A 10,209-nucleotide genomic window follows, 5' to 3' on the forward strand; every position below is an offset into this window, starting at 1 on the left:
CATGTTGCACAATTGACATGATTTCGCGCCTAAGCTTGTTAGTGCGTTGAGCTGGGAAAAATTGTTGCAGAAACTTTGAAGCTAGCACATCCCAAGTTTCAATGGATTCGGATGGAAGAGTGTGAAGCATGCCTTACCCTTCTCCCTTAGTGAAAAAGGAAAGAGCCTAGGACGTATCTCTTGAGGGGTCATGCCTTGGATCTTAATGGTATTGCACACCTCTACAAACTCCTTGATATGCAAATGGGGATCCTCACCTACTAAACCATTAAATTTAGGTAAAAGATGAATCATACATGATTTGAGTTCGAAGTTCTCCATGATGGTGTCAGGATAATGAATGCATGAAGATTCCTCATTGATCTTGGGAATCGCATACTCCTTTAAAGCACGATTAGCCTCGTTATCATTGTTGTTGTTGTTGTTGTTGTTGTTTGCCATGGCCATCTCGTCTTCTTCTAATTCAGCCTTGGGTGAGGATGAGGCTGACTTAGGTGTATGTGATTCTGAATGGCAAGGAGAGCTTGGCAAAGATTGAGTTTTGAAAATCTTCACAGGTTTGAGTGTATGCCTCTTACCCGAACTTGACTGAACCACCCTTTGTAGCTACTCTAAGTCAATGGGCTGCTTGAATGGATTGAAAGACATACAACTAGAAACAAAATAAATTAAGTTAGTAAGCAAAACTAAAAGGAAATACAAAGTTGTTTAACTGCAGTCCCCGGCAACGGCGCCATTTTGTTGAATTTCCTTACTATAACGGCACAAGTAAGGGTGTCGAACCACAGGGACTGAGAACCAACTTAGTAAAACCTTTGACTCTTACAAATTAGCATTAGTTAAAGACTCATATGACTTAAAATGGGGGGTTTGAGTAATTTTGGAAAAAAAAATAAAAACAGAAAGAAAAGGGAAAAATTAGAACTATCTAAAAACAAACCTAAGATATGGAATAGGTTAAAAACGTTTTTAGCACATCAATCTGACTTCAATTAAACAAAGGCCTTCCCCTAAACATTCTTGAATAAGTGATATGATCTTTTAACTTATCCATTTCAAATGCACAACTAAGATGTTCACCTATCTAGCATGGCATATAACTAGATTGTATGAATGTTCTCTTACTTTGCATGTTAGATGCATGGCATATACATAAAACTTATATTTGTAGGTGCAACCTAGCATGGCATATACTTAAATTTAGCACCTAGAAACTCATTATGAACAAAGAGGATTATGAACATCACATGAACCCTATAACAAGGCATTTATTCTAGAACTTCATGGAATCAATTTACATGATTAGTTCTGAACCTAACCACATGTTGCTAATGAATGAAAGAAGATATGGCAATCATCTTTATCATTCTCAATAGAAAGCAAACATAAACAAGGTAGCTAAGCTTGAAAATATGTGCTTGAAATGATTAAAACAGAAAACTGATTATAGGTTGCAAATAAATTGATAAACTAAAATTGCATCCTAACATTAATTCAATCATGTCTAGGGCTTCAAAAGAAGCCCTAAGTATCCATAAACTAAATTAAAAACATAGAAAAATACATAAAAAATTAGGAAAGCTAGAACCTAGAAACTGCTCAAGGCTGAAGACTCTTGCTCTCTCCAGATTTTCCTTCTTTGTTGTTGTGTATCTCCTCATTTTTCCTCTTCTTTTTTTTTTCCTGACTTAGTGTATTTGTCTCCTATTAAAAGGCTTAGGACTTATCTAACATCTTACACATTTACATCCTTGAATTGACTCTCATTTATAACTCATAACAACCAGCTCGTGCGCCTACACATCCAACAAAGCATCCTCATCTTCGCTACGCCCATTTTATGTATGTGTTGATGCTTTACCGCCCAACATTCTGTGCCATACAGCATCGCCGGCCTTATTGCTATCCTATAAAATTTTCCCTTGAGCTTCAGTGGTATACGGCAGTCACACAACACGTCGGATGCACTCTTCCACTTCATCCATCCAGCTTGTATTCTATGGTTGAGGTCTCCATCTAATTCTCCGTTCTTTTGGAAGATAAATTTTAGGTAGCGAAAGCGGTCGCTCTTTGGTACTTCCTGATATTTGATCCTCACCCCTAACTCATTTTGGCCTCCATTTGCACTGAACTTGCACTCCATATATTTTGTCTTTGAACGGCTTAGGTGAAGACCTTTAGATTCCAACACTTATCTCCAAAGGTTAAGCTTCGCATTTACCTCTTCCTGAGTTTATCTATCAACACTATATTGTCTGCGAAAAGCATACACCAAGGAATATCATATTGAATATGTCATGTTAACTCATCCATTACCAATGCAAAAAGGTAAGGACTTAATGATGAGCCTTGATGTAACCGTACAGATGATGAGGAGATAAAATTCCAACAGGCACAGTGCAATCAAAATAGCTTCTACAACATATCATCCAAGGCATACATGTCCTTGTATATACAAGAAGATTTGCATTATAGAGAGGACTTTTAACTCAACACACAATCAACACTCTATTCGAAACCATCTCACACCTATGAGAAAAATAGTAACTACTCCATTTACACGTCACCACAAATTTAGTATGGTTAAACATCACTGGGTTGACAACCAACTAAGGTGATAGTTTGGTTATACAATACTGGAGTCTTAGAATTAGCTCAGTCCATGAATGTTGATATTTTGGTTAAACAACATGCTCCCCTCAAGTCTTTATTAGTGAAGATTCTTTGATTCTTTAGCCGAACGAGGTCACTTCATCAGCTTTCTCGGTGAATTAGAGTGATCTATGACTGGGTATTCAAAAGTATCATTTAGAGTTTGGCATTCGAATGGCCTAACAATTTTTGCCATAAAAATGCTAATGTCCTAGGATCTTTTCCCTTATTGTTCGATTCTGATTTGACACACTTACATTTTCACAAATATATTTAAAGATGCCAAATGTGACATCCCACATCGGCCAGGGGAGTGATCCTTAAATGTATATTCCCATCCCTACCTAGTACGAGGCCTTTTGGGAGCTCACTGGCTTTGGGTTCCATGGGAACTCCGAAGTTAAGCGAGTAGCGCGCGAGAGCAATCCCATGATGGGTGACCCACTGGGAAGTTGCTCATGAGTTCCCAAAAGCAAAACCGTGAGGGAATGGTAAGCCCAAAGAGGACAATATCGTGTTACGGTGGTGGAGCGGGCCAGGGAAGTGGTCCATGCCCTGGGCCGGGATGTGACACTAAACCTGGTGCATAAGATCCTAAACTTAGTAGTGATTTGCATAACCTTGTCTTCAGGTTATAGAACCCTAAACCAAGAGCATTCCTTCCCGGCCGAAGTTGCTCGCTATAAAAGTCAGCAACGCATTTCATTATCACACCACCACATCCATCTTATTCACCCAACCAAGCTCAGTAATGAGTTGACACACTTGGATCATCAATCAGCCTCACAAGAACTTAGTTAACTGATTAGTTACTCGTCATGCGTTTAGATTAACAAGTCCAATTGTCTTAACTATTGACACCTGAGATATTTACTAATATGGGGAAAATGCATTTTAACTCGAGCAGTCTACTTATGTGTTTGTTTTGTACATATTTCTTCTGTCTTTTGGATTCATTGTCCAATTTCTTTACTAGATTTGTACGAGTTGGCACAGCAATCTAAGTGCTCATATGGATGGAATGGAAGAACGCCAAATCTAGCGGTTGAATTATTTGTTTAAATAATTCTAAAATTAGAAGAAAACGAAAAGAAAAAAGGAAGTAAATTTCAAATAATTCCTTGGATAAGCATTTCAAATGTACATCTAGTTCTTATGCAAATGGAAACTTTGTGGCTACAATGGCGTGGCATGCTGGAGAATCAAATCCCCAACACTAGCAGAGTGTATGGTTGCTTGAAAGGCTGCGACCTTTTTGCAGCAATGGGTCGGGGCGTAGGTGGAATTAGAAGGGGATGCTCTACTGGTGGTTGCAGCACTTTAGTGGGATTCAGCAGCAAACATGGGTTAGTTTGGCCATGTCCTTGATGATACCTGTCAGCTGATGGGTAATATTCCTTAAGGGAAGGTTTCATTTTGCAATCCGGAGGCCAATAATGTTGCATATCGCTTGGCAAGGTATAACTTATATAAAACTAAAACACAGTAATTCTGAATATTCGTCTTTCATTGAATAATTGGATAATTACATCAATTGTCATGTATATAGCCACAACTATTTAAAATATTCTCTCTAACAAATTTTACACATGGCACATTATAAATGGTTGACTACAACATAATGTATGTCATGATTTGGCATCCTCATCTTTACACCCCTTCAAGCTAAGCTTGGAAGAAGTTGGAGTTCCAAGAGATAGCTCGGATTGGAGAAAAAGAAACCTATTCTTGGATAGAGACTTAGTATGAATATCTGCTATTTGATCCTTATTGCAGACGTACTAAACCTGAACAAGACTAGCGAGGACTAACTCTCGAATGTTATGAAAATCAATTTCAACATGCTTGGTCCGAGCATGGAAAACAAGATTAGATGTAAGAGAAATAGAAGATATGTTGTCACACCAAATTATAGGTTTAAGAGATAAAGGAAAGCCAAAATCATGAAAAACCTTGCAAATCCAAGTGTGTGGGCTAGAGACCTATATTCGGCCTCAGTTGAAGATCTAGCCACTATAGGCTGTTTCTTAGCACTCTAGCTAATTAAGTTTAATCCAAGAAAAACACAAAAACTACTGGTTGATCGTTGATCAAGGACACAACCAGCCCAATCTACATCAGAGAAGGCTAAGAGATCGAGATTAATTTTTTGAAACCACAAACCATGTGTAGAATTACCTTTGAGAAATCTGAGGACACTTTTGGCTGCTTGCATATGAAGATCAGTGGGTGTATGCATGAATTGGCATACTTAATTGACAACAAAAGAAATATCAAGCCGAGTCTAGGTCAAATATTGTGAAACACCAACCAGTGATCTATATTAAATAGGATTAGATAAGGGAATACCACTGTGATCCAGTTTAGTAATACCCAGATGTGTGTAGCATGGCTTGGCACCCTCCATCTTGTTGGTGAAAACCCTTGGCAACCAAGCGAGCCTTCTACCTTCAACAGAACCATTAGGTCTTTTGTTGATTTGAAATACCCATTTGCAACCTACTACATTCTGAGATGGTGATGGGGGGACTAGGGACCAAGTTCTAGTGGATTGAGGAGCATTATACTCATTTTGCATAGCTAATCTCCATTCACTATGCTTAGAAGCTTGATTGTAAGTAGTGGAAATATAATCCACAATGGGTGGCAAAGGATGTTTAGTAGTAGTGTAGGCTTTAGGTTTGAAAATACCATTTTTGGACCTGGTAACCATGGGATGAATGTTGGTGCCTGGTGCAAGAGAAGGAGATTCACCAGAAGTAGTAGATGATAATGGATCAGGATGTTAAGAGGATGAGCTGGAGGAAATAGGTGGAGCAACAGTAGTAAAGGATGATCAAGTGGTTAGGATGATGGTTGAGAAATAGGAAAATGAAGATCGATGGTAGGAGGAGTAGTGACAGAGGAATGTGATGACTGAAGGTTGAACTTGGTGCAATGGAAAAAAGGTCTCATTGAACAAAACATGCCGGGAGATATATATTCTATCCATGAGAAAATCCAAGCATTTATAGCCCTTATGTTGCAGATTATAACCAAGAAAGACACATTCCTTACTTTTACCATCTAACTTAGAAGAAACATATGGTTTTAACCAAGGATAGCAACTACATCTAAAAACCTTAAGCCTAGTATAATCTAGTGAAGTATGAAACGACAATTCCCACAGAGAATGAATAAGGCCAGAAATAGGCAATCGATTAATCAAATAAATGGCATTAGATATAGCTTCAACCCAATATTTGGGAGGAGCATGAGATGCAACCAAGAGAGTTCTAGCAGTCTCTATTAGATGTCTGTGTTTTCTATCTATATAGCCATTTTTCTCGGGAGTATATGGATAACTAAGTTGAGGAGAAATGCCATTTAATATGAGATAAGCTTGAAATGAAGAACTAACAAATTTACCCCCTGAGTCTGAATAGATAGCCTTGATTTCATTTCCAATAGCATTTTCTACATATGTTTTGAAGCTTACAAATGTAGAATACACTTCAGATTTTACTTTCAATGGAAAAAACCAGCTATACTGTAGTATGATCATCTACTAGCAACAAATAATAGCGAAAACCACTAACTGAAAGCACAGGGGTAGGTCTCCAAACATCACAGTGAAGTAGTACCAGGCTTTGAGATGCAGAGGAACTTGCAGCTTTGAAAGGAAGCTTGTGGTTTTTAGCTATAGCACAATCAGAACAGAAAAACTCAACTAAAGATGTACCTTGCATGACAAGTTTATTGTTTGAGATAACCTTTCGAAATATAGGAGAAGATGGATGACCCAATTTGCCATGCCATGTCTTTACTGGAGCTTTAACAGTAACAAGAGTAGATGCAGTAAGGGAAGGATGAGCAATACTAGAGACAGAGTTACTAGCTGAAGTAACAGATTGCAGAGGATAGAACCCTTCTTTAACCGATCCTTGCAAAATCGTCTTCCTCGTAGAAGGATCCTTGATAATGGATCCATCAGAATCAAGGGTTAATGAACAAGAATTGTCTCGAAAAAATTTAAAAGCAGACAATAAATTATGCTTCATGTGAGGAACATGAAGAACATTGTTCAGTTTAAAGGAAGCAGCAAATGTGGATAATGTAGAGGAACCAACATGAGTAATGGACAGACCTTTACCATCACCGACGTATAACTTTTTCTTCACCAGTGTAGGTAGTAAGGGAATTGATGTATGAGATGTCATTGGTGATGTGCAAAGTGGTTCCATAATCGATTAGCCAAGAGGGAGAAGGCTTTGTAGTGTAACGTGCACACATTGCTTGTAGTTTAGCAGGAGGAATCCGACCAGATATCTCTGGATTCATACGATCAAAATAGTCGAGAGCTTCATGATTGGGATTAACACAAATTTGACAAGGAGCACGAAGACTAGAAGATGAACCATGAAAATTTGAGTGGATATTGGTGCGATTGGAGCCACTGGTATATTCATTTCCTCAACAGATGCCTCTAGCTCCACGATTATTGTTGTAACGGCCATTCTTTCCACAATTTGCTTTGTAATAAAAAGAGTGTTGAAATGGTTGATTTTGGACTACATACGCTTGAGGCAATGTGGGAAGAAGAGGTGGTTGGCCATGGACAGACAGAGCATGAAAAAGTTCAACAGTGCTAAAAGAGGCAACTTTCTTTCGACGATTCATAGAGAGCTCTTTGGGGAGTAAAAATCTATGCAATTCATTCAAAGAGGTAGAGGATAATTGGAGCATGATCGAATCAGTGAAGGACTCAGAGTCATCAGGAAAACCAGCAAGAGTGGTCGTAATCAAATCATGATCAGAGTTTGAAGCTTCAACGGCAATGAGAGAATCAGAGTTCTCTTTGATTTCTTGTAGGTAATTAGACATTGATTGTGAACCTTTTTGAATGCTCTAAAGTCTCGATCGAAGCTGATGAATGTGTGCATCAAAAACACCCCCAAATCGTTGCTCAAGTGTAAGCCAGACATCACGAGAAGATGAAACTCCAACAGTAAACGGAATGACCTCTTCCGATAGTGTGGAATTTAACCAAACCAAGAGGTTTGGATCTTTCTTGTACCAAATTTTGAATGCCGAATTTAGAGCTCGATTAGGCAAAAATGACGGTGGACAGGGTTCTGTGCCATTGACAGTACTAAGGAGGATTGGGGCAAAAAGAGCTTGCATGGCAAATAATTGGATCACTTGAGTTTGATAGGTACCATGCTGCCAATATTTTGGATCGTGAGAGAGGTAGAAGATTGAGAATTAGGGTTTGAAGAGGAATTGAGATTCGGAATTTGCACTAACTCATAAAGAGAAGAAAATGCAGAAGGAGATGTTATTAGAGATCAAGATCGAAGTATAAGATCCATGAAGAAATCAATCAAATTTCACAGAAATCAGAGAAGGTGAACGGAAAAAAAGAAGATCGAGAGATGCCGTGAGGCGGTTGGCAATGAAACCATATAGAAAGCTAAGAACAAAGTAATTCTGAATATTCCTCTTTCATTGAATAATTGGATAATTACATCAATTGTCATATATATAGCGATAACTATTTACAATATTCTCTCTAACAGATTTTACACAAGGCACATTATAAACGGCTGACTACAATAAGACTTAAAACAGAATGTATGTTATGATTTGGCATCCTCATCTTTATAACTGGACTGTAACCAATTGTTTACTGTGGTTCGAAGGACCACCAGATTTGATTTTAGATTCTCTATTTGAGGATAGTAATTCCATTTTGTAATCTGGTGCATAACGCTCATTTTTCCTTAGACCGGATTTAATCCCTATCAAGATTTTTATCGAGGCCCTTAACATGCACCCCAATCTTAGCATTGTACATATTCCCTCATTAATAATGAATATTGTAACATCCCACATTGCCCAGGTGAGTGGATCATGTAAGCCTTATATGTATATTCCCATCTCTACCTAGCACAAGGCCTTTGGGGAGCTCACTGGCTTCGGGTTCCATGGGAACTCCGAAGTTAAGCGAGTAGTGCGCGAGAGCACTCCCATGATGGGTGACCCATTGGGAAGTTCCCGTGTGAGTTCCCAGAAACAAAACCGTGAAGGCGTGGTTGATGTGTTATAAACTAGCACACAATTAAACCCTCTTGTTGACAATTGTAGTAAAAATGCGAGTAGGGATCGTTCTGGGCCGAGGATTAGGAGGGATTGCTAATCTATTCTAAACTAACTTAAAAACAGAAAACTAGGTTTAAAAACACTTAACTAGACTCAAAGAACTCAAAACAAACTAAAAAGACTCAAAACAGCACCAAACAATCAAATATACTCAAAACAGACTCTAGAACTTACTTTGGACGAAAATTGAATTGGTTTTGACTCAAAACACTTAAAAACACAAATTAGGACAGATTTTAACTAGTTTGACACAACAAAGTAAAGGGGATTGGGTTTTTGACGAATTTGAAGTAAAAACAAGTAAATTGCAGAAACTAACTAAAGGAATACGAATTTAGGTGAATTGATGGGTGATTAGCTAGCTAGAGGCTCCTTCTCCACACATGACACACTTGCATACAAAGTGATTTCCAGTTGCTTTTTCAATAACCATGAACCTCAACACCCCAGATTAACTGTGACATCACTAATTAACCTTCAGATTTTCCTTAAGTCATTGAATTGGATGGCATACACATCGGCAACCAAATTATTCTTCGATAGTTCCCTACATGAACAGCATAATAGAGATACAATCAAAGATCATTAAGGTTTGTGAAAATCATAAGTATTGACAAGGCATTCGTAACTATGACATCATGCTACTCATGCCGGGAATTTAACTTAACACTATCGTGACCAACGACCTTCACTACTTTTGAATATAAGTTCATAATGATTATGTGAAACTCCCTTATATTCTAGCATCAAATTCATGCATGCAAACTAAGTGTCAACCCTTAATCAACGTCAAGAATAAGCTTTTAATCCAACAGTTAAGCAAATTGCATTCACGATTTATGAAATCACAGCTGGGATTAATCAATTCATATTACAAATATAATCATGGTTTCAAAGTCTTCTCCAGCTAAAACAAGTTTAGCCTCTCATGTTCACAGCAAAACAAAGAAAATATAAATTAAACATTGAAAACAAAGATTGAATACACCTAGAAACACTCAAACAATCCAACAATCTTGAATGGCATGCACGGCTCCAAGGGGTCTTCTCTCCTTCTTCTTTCCTGCAGCACAAGGATGAATGGGTGTGAAATTGGGTATGGTGAATGGATGTTGCGGAATTGTGGGTGTGGAAGTGAAGAATGATGGCTGAATAGGTGAATGATTGTATGGATGTGTGAATGGGTGCGGCACAAGGTGAATATTTTAGGGAAAGGATCATGACTTTAATTAAATGTTTTTGGGAAAGAATTGGACCCCAAATCCACAAGGTAAAGGAGTAATTAAGTCAGAATCCTAAAAGAAAAAAGGAAAGGGACTTGCGGCAGCATCCAAAGGGAAGGAAAAGGAACTTCCTTGCACAGCAAGGAAATGGAAAGGGAGACTTGGTGCGGCAAGGACTCTTTGATTGGGATTA

The sequence above is a fragment of a genome, unplaced genomic scaffold, assembly GCF_019419815.1.
Source record: "Pyrus x bretschneideri cultivar Hongxiangsu unplaced genomic scaffold, Pyrus_bretschneideri_v1 Contig98, whole genome shotgun sequence".
Lineage (NCBI taxonomy): Eukaryota > Viridiplantae > Streptophyta > Magnoliopsida > Rosales > Rosaceae > Pyrus > Pyrus x bretschneideri.